General features: G+C 40.1%; 1 long non-coding RNA gene across 1 annotated transcript in view; it reads left to right on the forward strand.

The window, feature by feature from the left end:
* LOC136794783 (uncharacterized) overlaps positions 1-18,549 on the forward strand; it is a 168,075-nt gene that overhangs the window by 7,920 nt on the left and 141,606 nt on the right. The window contains exon 2 of the long non-coding RNA XR_010841989.1: positions 709-787. This is a non-coding gene — a long non-coding RNA (uncharacterized lncRNA). The remainder of the gene's footprint in view (positions 1-708; positions 788-18,549) is intronic.

Below are 18,549 nucleotides of genomic sequence, written 5' to 3' on the forward strand. Positions count from 1 at the left end.
CATTCTTCCACCAGGAAAGTGAGCTAATTCATCATCCTGGTCAGCCTCAGATATGACCATAATGCCCATTTTTGACCAGCTTTGAGATATGATCCCTCCATTTTTCTGAATTTGCATCATGAATAACAAAGAAACCAAAACTCAGATATATAAGACTTCAGAAGAATGTCTATGGTGTCTCCTCCCTGTCTCCCTTCCTTCCTGTTGTTGGAATGTCACTCTGGAACCGAAGAAATGTTTTCCAAGTCATTACCCCATGTGATAACTCCTGCAGTGGGATTTTTCATGCATAAAAATAATGAGAGAAAATAATGATCTGCATTTTAACATATGCATCAAAAACTAAATTTAAGGGCTTCCCTGGTGGCGCAGTGGTTGAGAATCCGCCTGCCGATGCAGGGGACACGGGTTCGCGCCCCGGTCCGGGAGGATCCCACATGCCGCGCAGCGGCTGGGCCCGTGAGCCATGGCCGCTGAGCCTGCGCGTCCGGAGCCTGTGCTCCGCAGCGGGAGAGGCCACAGCAGTGAGAGGCCCGCGTACTACAGAAAAGAAAAAAAAAAAAAAAACTAAACTAAATTTAAAACCACAGATGTCATAACACAATGGATTAAAAGAAATTCTCAGCAGAGAGTTATTTTGAAAAACAAAAGGTGGTAATTCAAATTAAAGACAACCATTTGTCAGGGGTGTTTATTATTGTTTTTCAGCTGTTCAATATCAGAGCTCTCTTCTTGAGAATTCCCTTCTTTATCAGTTTGGGTGGGACAACAGAGCTCATTATATCAGGTACGTTTTTTGCTCTTTCTTATAGCAAGAGATCTAGGCTGTTTATGACTATGTGACTTACAGAGAACGTGCTCTTGTGGTCACACAGCTGCAGCAAGAGCAATTTCATGAAGGAGCCATGCCGTTGATACTCCTGGTGGCATCCAGGGCACGTGGGCACATCAGCAGTATTGGGGCATGCAAGCTTCAGTCTATGTTGTTTTGCAGTGGTGTCCACAGGGGACTGACTAACCAGCTTTGCTGCGTGTCTGGGACATGCTACATGGTTACGTAACTTCTGAATCTTGTTCTCCAGCCTGTCTCACAATTATGTGAGCTCCTGAATATCCTTCAGTTATTTCCCTTCCTGCTTGAATCAGCTCAAGCTGGTTTCTGCTTTCAAGCTGGCAAGTAGGAATTCTGACTCTAGAAACGTTCTGAAAGCATAGTGTTAGCAGTAAGCTACAGTGATCTTCAAACACTTTTTTTGTTCTTTTAGCTTCTAAATATTTTTAAAGTAAAAATTTTAAACTGAAACCTCCTTATACAAGCTTACTTTAAAATCCTAAGTTTTTGTATTATAAATTTATTGATTATAAAGAATGTAATTCCTGTCACATAGTATTTTGTTTATGTGCTTTAACTGTATTTTTCTTTCAAACCTTGGAGTTGCAGATTTAACTTAAAGTTTATGGCAAAGCCCATACTTTTCAAACCCATCAGCTGACTTTATTTTCACTTTAAATACGTTACCATGCATTCTGTGAAAACTGCTGGAAAGTCGATCCACCATAAGCCCTAAACCTCCCTGCACGTCCTTTCTGGATGTGCTGCCAATGCAAGGCCTTGGTCATTCTTTTTACCTAGGCTAATTGTATGTCCCTTCCAGCTCAATTTTTAGGTAAGTAGGTGTATAATAATGACCATTTTCTAATTCTTTCAAATCTATTTCAGTGTGCTCCAGTGACTTGGAGTTGTTGATATGTGCATCTGTGTTCGAGGGCTTTTTCTATGTATGTGTGGCAGGCTGGAAGTGCTGGGGAATTAACATCCTCAGAAAGCAGTCTTCAGTCAGTGAATGACAGGAAGGTTTGTAGATACCTCATCCCCTTCATCAACCAGGTGGGATAATTCAGGTGGGATATCTCCAGTCATTCAACAGAGTAGCTGGTTTATAGTGCACCTTTCATTGGCTGCTTTCCTTCCTTGTAACCCTTCTCCACTCCCTTACTGGCTTCCCCTAAATAAACTACTTGCACTTGAATTCTTGCCTCAGGATCTGCTTTTGGGGGAACCCAAACTAAGACAGAGATCATAAATACTTCTTCCTTTCAAGGGGACCTGTATCCTACTTAAGTTTGAGGCTAGCCATAGCCTAACTGCAGTCCTTATCATCTGATTTCATCTGATCATCTTTTACATGATGCAGAGGATGGGATGGGGCTTCTGCCCCTCTCCACAGACCTGTGCAGGCCTCTGTAAATATCCCTGGGTAAGCAATCACTGCTGCCGCCAGAGTTGGTTTAAAGTGGGTTGTTTACTCAAAAATGAAATACCTATCTCTGGTACCTTAGCCAGGCTGCTGCCCTGAAACTTCGGTTAGGCTCCATGATGCAGCAAGAAATGAAGCACAGGAATGACCCTGTTATGTGACTATAGCACAGGAGCTCATCTTTGTCCCTGACACCACAGTGATCTAGTTGTGGCATTCAGAAGCCTGGGCTAAACTCAGTTTGGTGATTTTGGTCATGGAGAGGAAGGTTTGAGCTACCCACGCCTCTTTACTGGGGTAATTGGGTGTGGGATACTTATTCTGTAAAGGCCCAGAGCTTACAGGATAAGTCACTCATGTAGGCATTGCCAATACTAGTGGCAGACATATACTTAAGCAAAAGGCTTCTCCAGTCATCCCCAAATCATGTTGAGATGGTGACTGTTTACCCCAACTTTTTGTGAGACTGTCCCTATCATATTACCCCTCTGAGTCCAGGGATCTCTTTATAGACCTTTCTGTTCAGAAGAGTGTCTTAGGACACAGTCCCCAGAAGTACAGCTTGAAGCAAGGATTTATTTGTATGTGATTTATTAAGGAAGTGTTTCCAAGTGAAATCAGTAAGGAAGCGAGAGAAGCAAGAGGGGAAAGGGGAGAAACCAAGCATGGGTGAGTTTGCAGGCTAGGTTTCGCTGAGGGTAGCTTCAGTCTGACCCCACGGGGAATGCTGCTGTGTGAGTTGACACCGTGCAGTTTTGTCCTCACTCCAGGCAAGGGAACTGGGCTTTCAAAACCTCCCACCTGTTACTCTTCAGGGAAGGCTCAGGGAGGCAAGTTTCCAGCCCATTGTGAATGAGGGAAAAGCCCAACCAGCCCAAGGGTAGGTAGTATTCCAGAAAAGAATGTAGGTCTGGCCTCTGGAAGTAAATGCACTTGAAGCCAGGAGAGAAGTGCACAGAAACCATGAAAGCAATCTTAGGAAACTGGGTGGAGCGCTGACAGTGTGCACTTTAGTGGGTGATTCAAGGTTCTAGTCCTTTTAAGTTTTGGGGATATTTGAAGTAGGGCAATGTTAGGAGGGTCAGAAGATAATTCCAATTTTGTAAGAGAGATTTATAAAATGTATTTCCACTTCTTAACAAGGTGTTCAGCCCCAAAACATTCATTTGTGATCAAGGCAATTCTTTTGTTACATGGGCAGAGATAAGAAAGGGACTTACAGAGGATCATGCACCATATAGAATAAATTTCTTGTGACAACAGTAACAAAGCCTTACATTATTGGAAACATTTCTTGGCACACTTTATTATTGGACTGCTCTTTAATATATATATGTAATCCAAGTTTGCCCAGGAGTTGTCGTAGCTTGAGGGTACAAAGGAAGTCATAACAATGACAACTCAGATTTCTCTGGTTCATGCCTAATCTGCCTCATGCAGGATTTCCATAACCCATTCAGTCTTCCTGGTCATTCTGGGAGTCCACCTGGGGTTTTTTTTGCAATAACCCACCAAGAGTCTTTTCATTTCGTCTATTCTGTTTCTTTATTGATCATGGAGGCTTGGGCATTCTCTTCATGGTGGCCCTCTCTACCAGCACCAGGACTTATGCCTGTAGTGACATGATGAATGTCTGGGGGTGGGTGTGGGAAGAAGGGGGCTGTCTCCCAAAACTTCCAGAGCTTCAGGCTGTCAAGGTTGCCAAAATGATCATCTATTCTCAATATCTTCCCTGAGCTAAAGCCATACTGCATTCAGATCATTAGTGAGGAGGATGCCTCTCTCATTGTCTCTAGCAGAGCTTGTAGTTGGGTTCTGAAGGAGGGCTGCATGTGCACCCAGGTCTCAGAATCCTTGTGAAAACAACTCTTTCTTGCTTCTGTCTGTAGCTGTCTCCCTGTCCTCAGAGTTTAAACATGACCATGGGGATGGGTGAAGAAAAAGGCCCTCTTCTAGTCTGCTGCCACTGCATACAAATGAACTTATGCAAATAGATGACTGTAAACACATCAGAAATGCCCAGAAATGCCCAGTCGGTCATTCTGAATTCTAACAGTTGATACACCTTTATCTTAAATTATCTTCCTATGAACACCCTTCCAAAGAAACACACACACGCAGGAGACCTCTCTATAAATATAAATGTCGCAGAGGGGTTTAATTTGTTCCACTCACTTATTCAAAAATTTTTTAATGAAAGTTTGACATTCCAAAAAGTAAAAGTTATTTGATACAGTATCAAATAAATAAGACACACTTTTCTTAAGTAGCTAACCATTCTCCACAAGAATAGTAAACCGTGTGTGTGTGTGTGTGTGTGTGTGTCTCACTAACTACCATAGGAAAGCAAAAAGAAAAGTATGCAGTGGTGTTTTTACCACACCAGTTACTCCTGGCAACAGTGTCTCTCTTTGCATAGCTAGGCTTCTTAGGCCCATTGTGGTCAGTATTTCTTGCTGCTTTAGGTTGCCAAGGTTAACTGGGTATGAGGAGGACACTACTAGATGGAGAACCTTGTTTCCTGACCATTAGCAGTTCTGCAAACATTGGTGGCAGAGTGTCAGCTCCTGCTCTTGAGTTTACCCTGTAATGACATAACTTCTAAATAAATAGAAGTAGATGAGGTGGTTTTCCCTGTGGGTTTGGCTTGGCAGACATTGGAGTAGAGTTGTGTACAATTAGCTCAAGTTTTAATGGAGGCAGCATCTTGGATGGAATCACAGGAATTGGAATGTTCCAATTTTAGCACTTCAGCAATTTTAGTGGATTATTCCTTGTATCCAAGAGGTAGACATCTAGCCTGTCTGTACTGTGTTTTAGAAATCCTCTAGAACTAATGCTCATTTTATACATGGATAAATTGATTAAAGGATATGGTTAAAAAACCTGCCCAAGATTACACAAATAACTCTGGTAGAACTGAACCAGGACTCAGATCTCCCGAACATAATACTCCTTCCAGTCTTCCAAATTACCTCTCCACGTGGGCTGGCCGGCTTTTGGTTGCAAGTAATGGAAAACCTGAACCAAAGTGGATTAAGAGAAAAAAAAGGCAAAGGTTTATATAAATTTATGTAACCGAATTGTCCACAGACTCTTCTAATTTTAGGCTTTGTCAGAGTCTTGATTTATAGGTTCATGATGCCATCGGGACACCAACTTCATTTTGATTCTTGCAGCTCTTTCCTCTGGGTGCTGGACTCATGTATATACTAGATCTCCTCATGGTAGCATTAATGGGCCTGACATTCTTCTCACACTATGTCAAGTCCCTGAAGCTCTCACAGAAGAGCACAGAAACTTCATTCATTGGAGGACTTACTAAGTTGCTCACATTTCATTGGTCAAAATGTGATACATGCCCATCCCTGAACCAGCCACTGTGATCAAGTGCAAAATGCTCTGCTGGACTTAACATGGGGGTGGGATCTACCCTCTCCGCCACATAGCTGCTTTCTACTGTGGGGGGTGAGGAGTTCTCCTGTAGACAATGAGGTCCTTTTGGTTGGAAAAAAAAAGGGGAAATGGATGCTGTGGAAGAAGCCAACAAGTATCCACTCTTCTTTAAGATGTATTTGAAACAAATGCAACAAAGCTGCAATATTAGGATACTTAAGTAGCTCATAATTTTAGTTATATTGAGTTGAATCATAGTCCCTACATATCATAACTATAGTATACAAAATATTATTTAAATGTCTATTTTTTCCTTTTGAGTTTGCTTGAGATTTTTTTTCATATAACCATGAACCTAAATTTGGAAATAAAGATTTATAGATATTTGATATTTATAATTGCTGTCCTTTCAGTGAGAAGTCCTAAAATCTTATGGTTCAGAATATAATAATTTTTTTTTTCCAGAGACCCATGCTCACAAACTTTCTGAACAAAAAGCATTACCCAGGACCACTGCCAACTCAAAGGACAGAAAAGCTTTCTTGAGGCTTTTCCTCCTGTGTTGTCTGCACCTGATCAGCTCCCCTACACATTTTCAAATAGCCTCTGAAAATAGACTCTTTGTACCTTTCCCAACAAACCCCCTAATTCCTTATTCTCTTTTCTTCAATAATTACTTTCAAAGTTTTACCACATCTTAGGGTGCTATACACATTGAATAGAATGAGCTGTGCAAAATAAACATTTTGGTGTAGGTCCAAAAGAACTGTGCTTTTTATGTCTGAGAAAATGTTTTAAAACTCACCGCCTACACAGCAATAAATGGTTTAATGATAGTCCTTTAAGTGGCCATCAGAAATGTTTTATAGAATTTCATGAAAGTCACACTAGTTTATTTCCATGGAGAATTGGTTTCATTTTAAAGATACTATACTAAGGAACATTCCAAACAACTCATTTTCTATAGTTTTTTTTAAAAGGTTGAACTAGCATTCACATCAGGGTTTGATGAATCAGAGCAGTGCTGATGATTTCAACAAGGTAATATTTTTGCAATCTTCAGTGACAGGCCAGGATTGCATGGACTGTGTTAGACCTTACATAAGGTCTAATACAAGGGTACAAAACAATACATCATAATTTAGAAGCTGTGATAGTTAATGTTGTCATATATAAATAAGTAAAGTGGCTTAAACTGGTCTCTGATGAGCTTTGTTAGTAGGAATCAGCTTCCTGAGACTGCTAATTGTATTCACATTGATGAGATTAAATTTCTAAGTTTGCAAGGTTGAAGGTCAGATCCTGACTGGATGACTACATCAAGATGCCCGCTTTGTGGGGGTCTGTCTGGGTGAGCATCACACCCGGGAAATCTCTAGCTCTCATGGCTCACCTTTTCTCAACTTTTCCAGCTCTGTTGTTCATGTTATTTGTGATTTGAACCAAGCTCCTAGAGTTATTTTATGCCATATTAACATATGAGATAGTTTACAGATATTCCCTTAAGGAAAAAAGGTATTTATTTCTGTCTTTCATTTTTGATAATATAAAGACTTAACATTTTGCAAGAAAATGTTGAGTTATTTGAGTACCCACCTGGCCTGAAACTGAAGCATCAGACAAACTAACTGGTTCTCATCCCCGCTACTGTGTGTCTTTCTCTTCTCTTTTTTCCTCCTTGCCACCTCTTTTGAATGAGCCATTTGCTCTCACTGCCTCCACTTCCTCAGTGCCAAGTCTCTCCTCTCCCTCCGCACCATCTGGCTCCCATCCCCGTTACTCTACTGAAACTCTCTTCAAAATTTATGACTGATAACAGGCAGAGCTTCTTAATCCTCATTTCACTGACTTGTCTGCAAAATTGGTTGCTGTGTTTTATGTCCTTCTTTTGAAAATATACCTCCTTCCTCTCCTGATGTCTAGAACCTACTGTCTCCATTTAATTTTCCTTTTTGAACATTCCCCACATTTTCATTTTATACCCCTCTCTTTTGGTGTCTTTTACTGGAAGCATTTTTTTTTTTTTTTAAAGAACTATAACATGGCAGATAAAGCCAATCTACTATTCTTTCCCCCTCCTCTCTGTTTTCCTATTCCGAAGTTGTGTTACCATTAACATACATTTCTACATTTGTGTGTCTGCCTACAATGTATGTTACTTTGTTTTAAAATTCACATAGCATCCTTTGCATCCTGCTTTTACTGAACATTATGTATCTGAGATTAATCTATTTTGATATATCTAGATTTAGTTAGTTCATTTCAATTTCTCTGTAATCTTCCATTTATGAGTTAATAAGTTTCAACTACCCTTTAAATACAGACTTTTCAAATTAAGACTATTTTTTAGAGCAGTTTTAGGTTCACAGGAAAATTAAAAGGTACAGAGATTTCCCATATAACTTCTGCCCCCACCACATGCATAACTTCCCCCTTATCAACATCTCCCAACAGAGTGTACATTTGTTACGGTTTATGAACCTACATTGGCACATCATAAGCACCCAAAGTCCATAGTTTACATTACCTTTCACTTTTGATGTTTTATATTCTGTGGACTTGGAGAAATGTATAATGACATGTATCTACCATTACAGTATCACATGGAGTAGTTTCACTGCCCTAAAAATCCTCTGTGTTCTGCCTGCTTGTCCCTTCCTCCACCCCAACCCCTGGCAACCACTGATTTTTTACTATCTCCATAGTTTTGTCTTTTTCAGAAGGTCATATAGTTACAATCATACAGTATGTAGCCTTTTCTGATTGGCTTCTTTTCGCTTAATTCTACTCAATAAAGTATGGGCAAGGACACCGGCTGAGAGATAAAGGTGGAAAAGGTCCGGTAGAGCATTATGAATTTAAAGCAAAACGAGTCATCTGTGTGATTCTTGTGAGTACTAACACTTTCCTGTTTAGGTGCAAAAAGACGTCTGAAGCAAGGTGAGTTCATATGCAGATTGGCGTTTTGTAAGGCAAACTCAGTTGAGGGAAAGGAGGAACTGGGAGTTGCAAGTATTTGCAAAGGGGCACTATGTTGATGATAATGAAATCTGTGCTGAAGAAGGTGGGAAGTAATAAGGGATGGGTAATAAGAAAGTGGTGGGATGAAGGGATTAAATGTCCCCACATCGTTGCAGAACCACGTGGTTGTATGGAAGTACTTGTATCAGTGAACTGAATGCATAGCTATGCAGTAGGATGTTAGATCTTTCTATTTGAAAAGGTTCATATTTTTAAAGAGATGGAAAGGTCTGGGGTGTGACCATAAAATAGGTGACTGAAGGGAAAAAGGAAAATGTCAATGGAATATGGAAATCAGGAAATTGAGAAGCTGGGGCTTTTTGATGGGTCATCCACTTATTGAAATCACCAAAAATAGAGGACGGAAACCGGGTGGAATAGAAGACTCTTTCTGGGGAACGGAAGACTAGTGAATGAGGAAGCATGACTAGGAGGTTGGCAGAAGAGTGTAAGAAAGTGTAGAAAGAGTGGTATAGCCCAATGATGTTAGCGTTAAGAGAACAGTGATTTTTGCAGGAGGGAAAGGGTGATAATTTGAATGTAGCAAGGAACATACCTACCTCAACTCCTGGCCCTGATGTTTGCTCAGGACCCAGGTAGGTTTCAAGTAAAGCAATGAGGTGGAGGGAGTATTTGAAGAAAAGGGAACAGCTGGTCACAGGTTGGGGGTCACAGGAGACCCTGAAAGGGTTTGTGTGGGAAGGGAGGGAAGTGGAGAAGATAAACAGAGTCTGTGGTTTGAGTCTGAGAAAAAGAATGACTTAGGCTGGGACTCCTGCAGATTGGTGAGGTACTTGGGGAAGTGAAAGATGATGGGCTTGGTTGTGAGAGGCTCACCTTGTAATACTCTTGGTGGTGTGTTAGCCTCAGGCATTAAGTTATGGTGTGGCCTCAGGACTGATAGTCTGTCAGGAGCTGAGAGTTCTAGAATCATCTGCCAGTCAGTTCTGTTACCTTGGACAAGGCACCAAACCTCAGTCTTTCCACATATGCAATGAGTAGTTTATCTAAATAATCTTTTGAACTTCATCAGGCATTTAAAATATCTGAGAGTAAAGAAATGAGGTCATTCCACTGGTACATTTGCAGTACTAGAAATAAATATTCATCTTGCAAATCGATGATGTATCAGGAGCTAATATTAGGAAGAATGAGAACTATCTTATGCATCTGGTACCTTTGGCTTCAAAGCATGTTAATGATCTCAACAAAACAGATAAGTGACAGAACAATTCAGCATATTTTAGAGACATTTGGTTATGCCTTCCTGCTAAAGCAAATATACTTTGTAACTCATAAATATGAGTTAGTAATAGATTTATGATCTCTCAAATGCTAAATAGTAATTAAAGTTGAAACTGAATCGCCAGCCCTTATCTCTCACCCTTCTTCCATTCTTTTGTCTCCCCCATCCAAACTGTATTATTTTTATTATAACAGTAGAATAATGCGTGAATGAGACAGTTGAAAGCATACAATCATAATTGGTGAAGGGAATGAGTTAGTAATGAAAATCCTTCTTCACAATTAATTTTTTAATATATAGGTTAATTTTCTAACCTATTTGGTTGAATTGATGGGTCAATTCAGTCAACCCTGTAACCACACTAATAACCTACTGGTTAAAAACTGCTTATTTCAGTCCAAATTGTGGAACAACTTTGGGTCGAATCAGATGATGAACCCTACTAACTGAGGAGCTTTTTTCCGAGTTTGGTGTCCTGGTAGGCATTTTATTGAATGGCTTAGACTCTTCAGGGAGAAAGGTCTCTAAGGGTAAAAGCAGCAGAGCTTGAGCTTGGTTGGGAAAGGACATTGTGTAAAATAAAAGGGGAGCAATGTGGACATTAAATATTCCTTATTTGCAAATAAAAGTGCTGTATATTGGAGCTAAATACCTTATACATGTGAATTAATTTCACTCAATTAAGCAAAAAGTTAAAGTCAGAATATTTCAGTAAATGAAAAGTAGATTTGCATATGAATGAAAGTGATTAAGTAGTTTATCTTGTGATATTGAATGTAACTTTAAACTTTTGTTTGAGAAATATGGCATATTAGCTTATTTCATCCTAGATATTAATTATACCTACAGTTTGGGTAATTGGCCACTAGATGGCAGGGCTGTGACTAGAGTAAAGATCACAAGACAAATGGGCATTCGGTAGTCATAGGCAATTGAAAGTATCAAAACATGGAAAGCCTTGTAATACAATTTAAAAGCACAAGTTAAGCACATACTTATGTATTAGGATTTTTGTAAAGGCTGGAGATGCAGAAATAAATATTAACATGTTTTCCATCACCAAAGAGGTGATAGTCTTGTAGCCAGATATATGTGTGGGTTTTTTTTTAAGCACTATGATAGAATGTGATAAATACTATTACAGATTTTTTTAAATTTCAAAGTATAATAAGAACATAGTATCTATTACAATTAATTCAGTTTAGGATGATGATGTGGAGGCAAGGAGTTCTTAGAAAATTATAGATAAGTTAAAATCTGAGAAGAGCTCATCTTTTTATTAAAAAAAAAATTCTAAAGCCAAAAAGTACAAAGAAAACTTAACTTTAATTGTTATGGATAGAGTGGCAATTAAAAATTTTACATGTGATTTACAAGAAAAAAAGAAAAACTAATTTCTCTCTAATCTTTACTTCTAATCCAGTGTTTCCCAACCAGGGACAGTTTGGCCTTCCTCAGCACATTTGGTGATGTCTAGAGACATTTTTGGTTGTCACAGCTGGGAGAGGACGCTACTGGCGTCTAGGGGGTAGAGATCAGGGATGCTGCTAAACAACCTACCATGCGCAGGACAGAAGGAAAAAGTTACCTGGCCCCAAATGTCAACAGTGCCAAGGTATTGTAAAATATAGGCACATGTATCCGAGGTTTAAAATTGGACAAGAGGACACCAGTAAAAGTTCAGTATTTAGGAATGAGTGTGGTTTGAAACGTGGAAATTAGAATTTTTGTCTCAAGATGAGGAGCGGATGAGTTCTGGTGTTTGGAAGGAAAGGTTGGAAACAACACCTTGAATTCAAGATATTTAGGCGAGCCCTCTCAACAGCATTTGAATGTGTAGGGTTGGAGCGAGGACAACAGAAGTTTAATCTTGCCTTGTCAAATAGCTGGAGGGTGGGGTGACCAGAATCAGCACCATGGGACATGCAGACCAGGGTTTGGATCTCAGCTCTGGTGTTTATTAGCTGGGTGACTCATTTTACTTTCTGAGTTTTCACTCCTTTAAAATGGGTTGTTGAAAGGATTAGAAATGTATGTTAAATAACTAGGACATACAGCATGCTTAATAAATGCTATTTAACGTTACTGAGATATTGTTAGAGTCCTAACTGTACTTGTCCTCCCACAGTCGTCTTTGTCCCTTTTGGAAAATTGATTAGTCAGGATACAGGTGTATTGCATCATAGTGAAAATAGAAAAACATCTGAATTGTGGGATGTGAAGAGGAAAAGTGATTTCTGTGAGGAGGTGAGGGATGGGAGGGGTTGGAGGGAGGTGTTGCTGTGATTAACCAAACAGAGCCAAGGTCAATGCAACTCTGCTGCCCCTGCACCCACACGACTGAACAGAATGTGGCGCGCAGTGACGCTCACTGCTCTCTTGCTCCCACAGCCACCGTCCCCAAGTAGGTGACATTGCCCTGCAAGATACTGTAGATCCCCAATCCATACTCCTTGTTGACTACTTCATACTTTCTGAACCTTTCTTTAAATCTTGAAGGCATCCTCCAGCATAATCACTCTTAGCCAATGGCCTTGGTTCCCATTTCAATGGCAAAATAGAAGCCTTCAGAGGAGGACTTACATGAACTCCCACACCTCATCTGCTTACCTCCTGCATCTGTGTGCATTCTCTCCACCTTCTTTCCTGTTACTAAAAATGAACCCAAACCATCTATACTCTTAGCCAAGGCTGACCTCTCAATTATGTACTATATTCCATCTCTTTTCACCCACTACAGGCATGACTCCAGCAATTCTCACCCATTCTCTTGGGTCATAATTATTCCCTCTCTTTTAGATCATTTACATCAAAATACCAACTGCTGTTATTTCTCCCATTTAAAAAAAAGCAAAAAAGTTTTGTTGTACCAGCTTCACCTTACTTTTTCTCTTTAAAACAGATGTCCTTAAAAGCATGCTCTGTATTGACTGGCTCACTTTCTCTACTTCCATTTTCTCTTGAACTCAATCCATTTGGCTTTCACCATCACTGCTCCACAAAAACTGCTCTTTTTAAGATCACCAATGCAATTTGTATGGTCACAAATCCAAAAATCAGCTCTCAGACCTCACCTTCCTTGAAGTATCAGCAGCATTTGACGTGGTTGGTTACGTTCTCCTGCTTAAAACCTTTTCTTTACTTGGTTTCCTAGATGCCACACTTCGCTGGATTTCTTTATGCTTTGTTTGCTGCTTCTCAATCTCTTTTGCTCTCCCTCTACACACTTCCTCTGCCAGCCGCTACACTTTGGAATGCCCAATTCTGAGTCTTTAGACCCCTTCTCTTTTCTATCTATACTCAATCCCCTAATGATTGTGTCCAGTCTCATGGCTTTAAATACCACACGCAGATGACTCCCATGTTTATATCTCTAGCTTGAATCTCTATCCTGAATTCCAGGCTTGTTGCTCAAACTTCCTCTTCAGCATCTTCGGTTGGAGGTTTAACAGCCGTCTCAAAATTGATATGCCTAACACTAAACTCTGTATACAAAACCCCTTAACTCAGTTAGTGGAAACTCCCTTCTTCCAGTTGCTCAGGCCAAAACTTTGGAGTAATGCTTAACACCTTTCTCTTTTATTTATCACATGTCACTTCTGAAGTGTCAGCAGATTTCATTGTTTGACTCTATTGTCGGTTATGTCTCCAATCTGCCTAATCTGTCCACTTCTCTCCACCTGTGTTGTTACTTTTCTAGTACAAGTCATTCTCCTCTTGCCTGGATCATTGCAGTGATCTCTTGGTTGTTTTTCCTGTGTCTTCTTTTAGCCTCTTCTCCACGTCTGTTTCTCACACAGGAGTCAGAATAATCCATTAAACACTTAGATCATATCACCCCTCTGCTCAAACTCTTTACTGACTTCCTATTTCAATCAGAACAAAAGCCAAAGTCCCAAATATGACTAAAAGATCCTGAGCAATCTGGTCCGCCATTAACTCAGACCTAATCCTTTACTTATTTCCTTTGCTCACAAGTTCCAGCCACAACTGTCTCATCACTGTTTCTTGAATACTTCATGTACAGTCTTGCCTCAAGTTCTTTGTACTTGCTGTTTCCTCTGCTTTTCCACTAGATTCCCTTGTGGTTCCCCCCGACCTCCCTCTTTTCCTAAAGGCCTTTACTCAAATGGCATCTTGTCAGTGAGGCCACCTTTGGTCAATCTAAAATTTTAATACTCATCTTTTAACATTTTCTCTATTCCCCTTCCCTGCTTTAGTTTTTATCCTTAACACCACTCTCTAGATACTATATATTCTATGTATATATTCTGCTTATTGTCAATCTTCCCTCTCCAAGGGGACAGAAGTTTTTGTCTCCTGTTCATTATTACAATAGCAGTGCCTAGAACAGGGCCTGCCACATATTAGGTATTCACTGTATATTTGTTCAATGAATTTCAAATGAATATTTGTTGAATGAACATTGAATGAGTCTGGTAACCCTATAACCGTCACTCGGGAGGAACGTTAGAGTATTATGTGAAAGTTTCTCACATAATAATGCTCAGCAATGTAATTTAGCAAACAATATCAAAAGCATTTCCTTTCAGAATCATTAAAATTACTCTAAATCCTCCAAAGCCATAACTGATGGACAGGGATTGACAAGAGTTGCCATATGGCATAGGCAAAACTAGAAAATTCAGTTCTCCTAGGGACATGTCATGCAAGACAAGGCTGCCCCTCTTAGGGACTTAGATAACTCTATTTGTTTCAAAGTTTCTTGACTAATATTTTCATCATTGATTGCTGAATAAAACAAATACCTAAAAACTTAATGGCATAAAAGAATGTTTTGTTATGACTCATAATACTATGGCTTGACTGAGCCGTTTTGCTCCACACTGCATTGCCTGGGGTCACGGGGACAGCATCAGTCATCTGGAGGCTAGACAGGAGCTCAGCCAGACCCTCAGCAGGGGTCTCAGTTCTCTTCCACGTCGATCTCTCCACACTGAGCTTCACGTTACAGTGGCTGGGGTTCTGAGAAAGAAGGTTCCAGGAGCAAACATCCAAGAAATGGGAAACAGAAGCTGCTGCATCAGTTAAGGGCTAGACCCAGACAGGCACAACATGTTTTATTACGTTAGAGCAGTCACAAACCCAGTTAGAGACCATGGGAGGGGGACTCCACGAGAGGCGTGGTGCTTTGGGGGTTGCCACATTAACCCTCCACTACATTGGGGCACTTAATTAGACACCTCTGGAATGCTGGATCTCATTTTCTGGGTCTACCTCTGATTTCACCCGAGGCTGTGATGTATACTTGTGGGCAATTTCAGGCTGACTTTGTACCTCTCACTTAAAGTAAGAGCCAGATTTTTTAGCTTTCTGCCCCACATCCTCCTCTGATACCAGGGAACCTGAAAGTACAGGTGAGTTAACTTCCAGGGCAACCTTGTGCAATTCCAGGTAGAAGCTGGTGGATAGATGCTCCAAGCCTCCTGTCCCTCATGCTTCTTGGTATGTCCCGGTGAATTGAGCTCCTTTTGCCCACAGTGAGAATTTTGATAGTGAACCCTTACATTGGCTTTCCTATTTTCCAAGCTCATGAATTTCCCTGACGCCTCATTCCTGTGTCCTAGGATCACCATCCAAATAAACTATCTGTCTGTACTCAAGACCTTCTCTGAACTCTTTGCTGGGGGCAGGGGGCAAAGTTACAGAGGTAATTTGATCTGATAATGAGAAAAATCCTTTCATGTTCCATTTAAAGAATAAAGCTAGGCCTTGTGGAAATGGTTGAATTTGTGCCTATAAATTCCAGTAAAAGAGCTGATATTCTGAGGGTTGGATATGTGCTTCAGTGTATAAAGCTCATTGAAGTGAGGGGGAAGGTTTAGTCCTTTGTCAACTGGAAGACCAACTGGAGAGGATGACTCATTCTGTGTTGGCCGTTCCTGCGTAGAAGTTGGATGTCTCCAGTTTAGAAAGTGTTTAAATGTGCATGCAACTTTTCTTTTTCAAGATAGATAAAGCCTTACTGAAAAGATAATGCTGTCTCCTTAGGAATGGTGATTATTTTAAAATTTTTCTGTTTAAGAAAATAAAATATTTGGTACCCAAAGGCTTTAATTGTGGACTATAAGCTGAGAATGGGGCACCTTCATCTAGTAAATAATTCAGTTTAACTGGAAGAATAAATTCTTATGCAAATTTTGGAGGAATTTCAATGCGTATGGGTGTATATTTACACTAGTAAATGAATTTATATTTAAAGAAATATAAATATTTTTCAAGTAATTAAAATATATTTAATTTCTTTCACAATTTATTTGTATCTCACCTTCTTCAAAAAATGACTTACAGCTACTTACAATGATACATTAAATGTGACCAGGAAGGGTATATTAGAACTGAAATGAAAGAAGAAAGAGTAACAAGGGTGGGTCACAAAGCAAATGTGTATCCAAACATCAGCTGTGTTGCTATACTGGCCTTCCTCATGCCTGCTCCACTTGAAATGAATTAGAAAAATACCTGCAGAGGGCGAAAGTTCTCCCTAAAATAGAACTTTGGATATATTCCAGCATACAGATGCACATAAAATAGAATTCAAAAGTTCTTCTCTGTGTAGCACGGCAACAATTGACGTAGCTTGAAAACAGTTTAAAGCAGTTATAACCAGGTGCTCACTTCACAGAAAACAAAAATTTTCAAAACCCTCCATTTAACACCCATAGAATACCTGACTTTGAGCAGAGCTGCTTGCTCACACATTCTCCACAATGCCCTTGATGCTTAACATTCACCAAGGTAACTGAGATGACTTATTGTATTGGCCTGTTTATAAATTGGTTAAAAGTTCTGGGACATCCTCCAAAAATAACGATTTTCACGTTTAAAATGTTGGTCTGTAACTGTTTCCTGGCAATCATGAGCCTGCAGAGCCTGTTTGTTGAGGCCACTCATGATTCGAGATAATAATATAACCACATCATTAGTCTACAAAACAATGTTCATATTTCTGTTCTCTGTGGGACTGTGTCCAACTCATCTGAAAGTGGCATCTGATTATTAAGAATCAAGTTAGAAAAAAAAAAAAGTCAGAATAGTGAGGGTGATAATTTTGCTTTACCCTTGTATAAAATTTTAGCTCTTCTATCAGAAGTCCATTTTTGATAAATTTAAGTATTGTTCTAGAGCAAAGATTGCTACCACATACCACATCCTGCCCACTGTCCACCACACACAGTGGGGTGCCTCTCCAGGACCTTGCTTCAGACGTGTAAGCTCTGCCACCTATTAAACCATTGATATCTCTTAACAAAAAAAAAAAAAAAAAAAAGGAAAAGGGAATTGTTCTAGGCTGCTGTTCTAGTTAATAGTTTAAATTAATTTTATTAGGTACCTAAAAAAAATAGTATGTTTAATCGGCTATCAATTATCTGGGCATCCCCAGGATAACATTTGTAAACCCATAGAACTTTATTCCAAGTTATCTAGATTGATCCTACAGTTTCCCTTTGTCACCAGCTTAAGAAGCTTGGTATTAGCTCTTTTTTTTTCCCTTTTATCCACTCACCCCTAACTCCTCTCCCCCAAAACTGTCCTTCCAGCTCTAGAACTTGGCTCTTTCTGAAGTCTGTTCCTTTGTAATAACAATGGCCTTATTAACTTAACCTTTCCATGTCTCAGATTCCTCAGCTGAAAGCACCTACCTTCCTAGAGTTGTGGTGATTAAATGAGTTAATTTAATAGAAACATACTGTAGGGAAGGGTAACATTTTTTCCCCCTACCCTCCTAAGTTCTCTGGCTGAGGTCCTATAAATTGTACTAACAGAAGACAGATTAACTGGAGGAAAAACAAGTTTATTAGCATGTGCATTGCACAGACACATGGGAGCACTCAGAGATGGGTAACTCAGAGGGGTGGTTAGAATTTGAGGTCTATTTACCTAACTTGGAGGGGGGAAGGAAACTTATGGAAAAGCAGGTGACTCTTTGGACAGATAAATGGGCCCTTAGGGGAATATATGGGAGACATGATAGTTGGTTGTTCTGCATGTCTGGGTGTGGTGCTGGCTTCTCGTCTCCCAGAAGAGAAGATTACAGTTGCTTTCCAGAGGGGACTTATGACAATTGAGTTGTTTGGGGGAGGCTCTCCGTTTAAGCAGGTAAGGAATTTCAGGAACTGAAATGCCTTCAGCTCAAAATAATCCTTATGTTAAAGTGGCATATTTGGGGATGGCATATCCTGATCCCCTTCAATATGTAAGACCATGTAATAGTGTTGGAACATTCCTGACAAGAAGCAAGCACTCTGCGTGTTGCTGTGATTGCAGTGACTGCTATGGTAGGATCCTCTGAGCATCCGTAACTGGAGGTTTGGGTCCAGCTTCCCTGTACCAGAGCCTGTGTCCACGGAGTTAAAGGTGAGGGAGATCCTCATCCCTCACTTGTCCTTCCATCAAGATTCTGAACCAATTAGGAACAAACCTAAGAAGCAGTAGTACCAGATGGTGCAGACAATGTGGGTAGAAGTAGACCCCTGAGCCCCTGGGGCTGCCTGTAAGATGGGCAGTTGAGGACAACCTGTCATGAGCCAAGGAACCATGCAAGGTCGGGGGTGTCTCTCAGAGAACAGATGTTTGCTTCATATTTGAAAAAGCTGCAGTGCTCCT

The sequence above is a fragment of the Kogia breviceps genome, chromosome 9 (genome assembly GCF_026419965.1).
Source record: "Kogia breviceps isolate mKogBre1 chromosome 9, mKogBre1 haplotype 1, whole genome shotgun sequence".
In the NCBI taxonomy this organism is placed as follows: Eukaryota; Metazoa; Chordata; class Mammalia; order Artiodactyla; family Physeteridae; genus Kogia; species Kogia breviceps.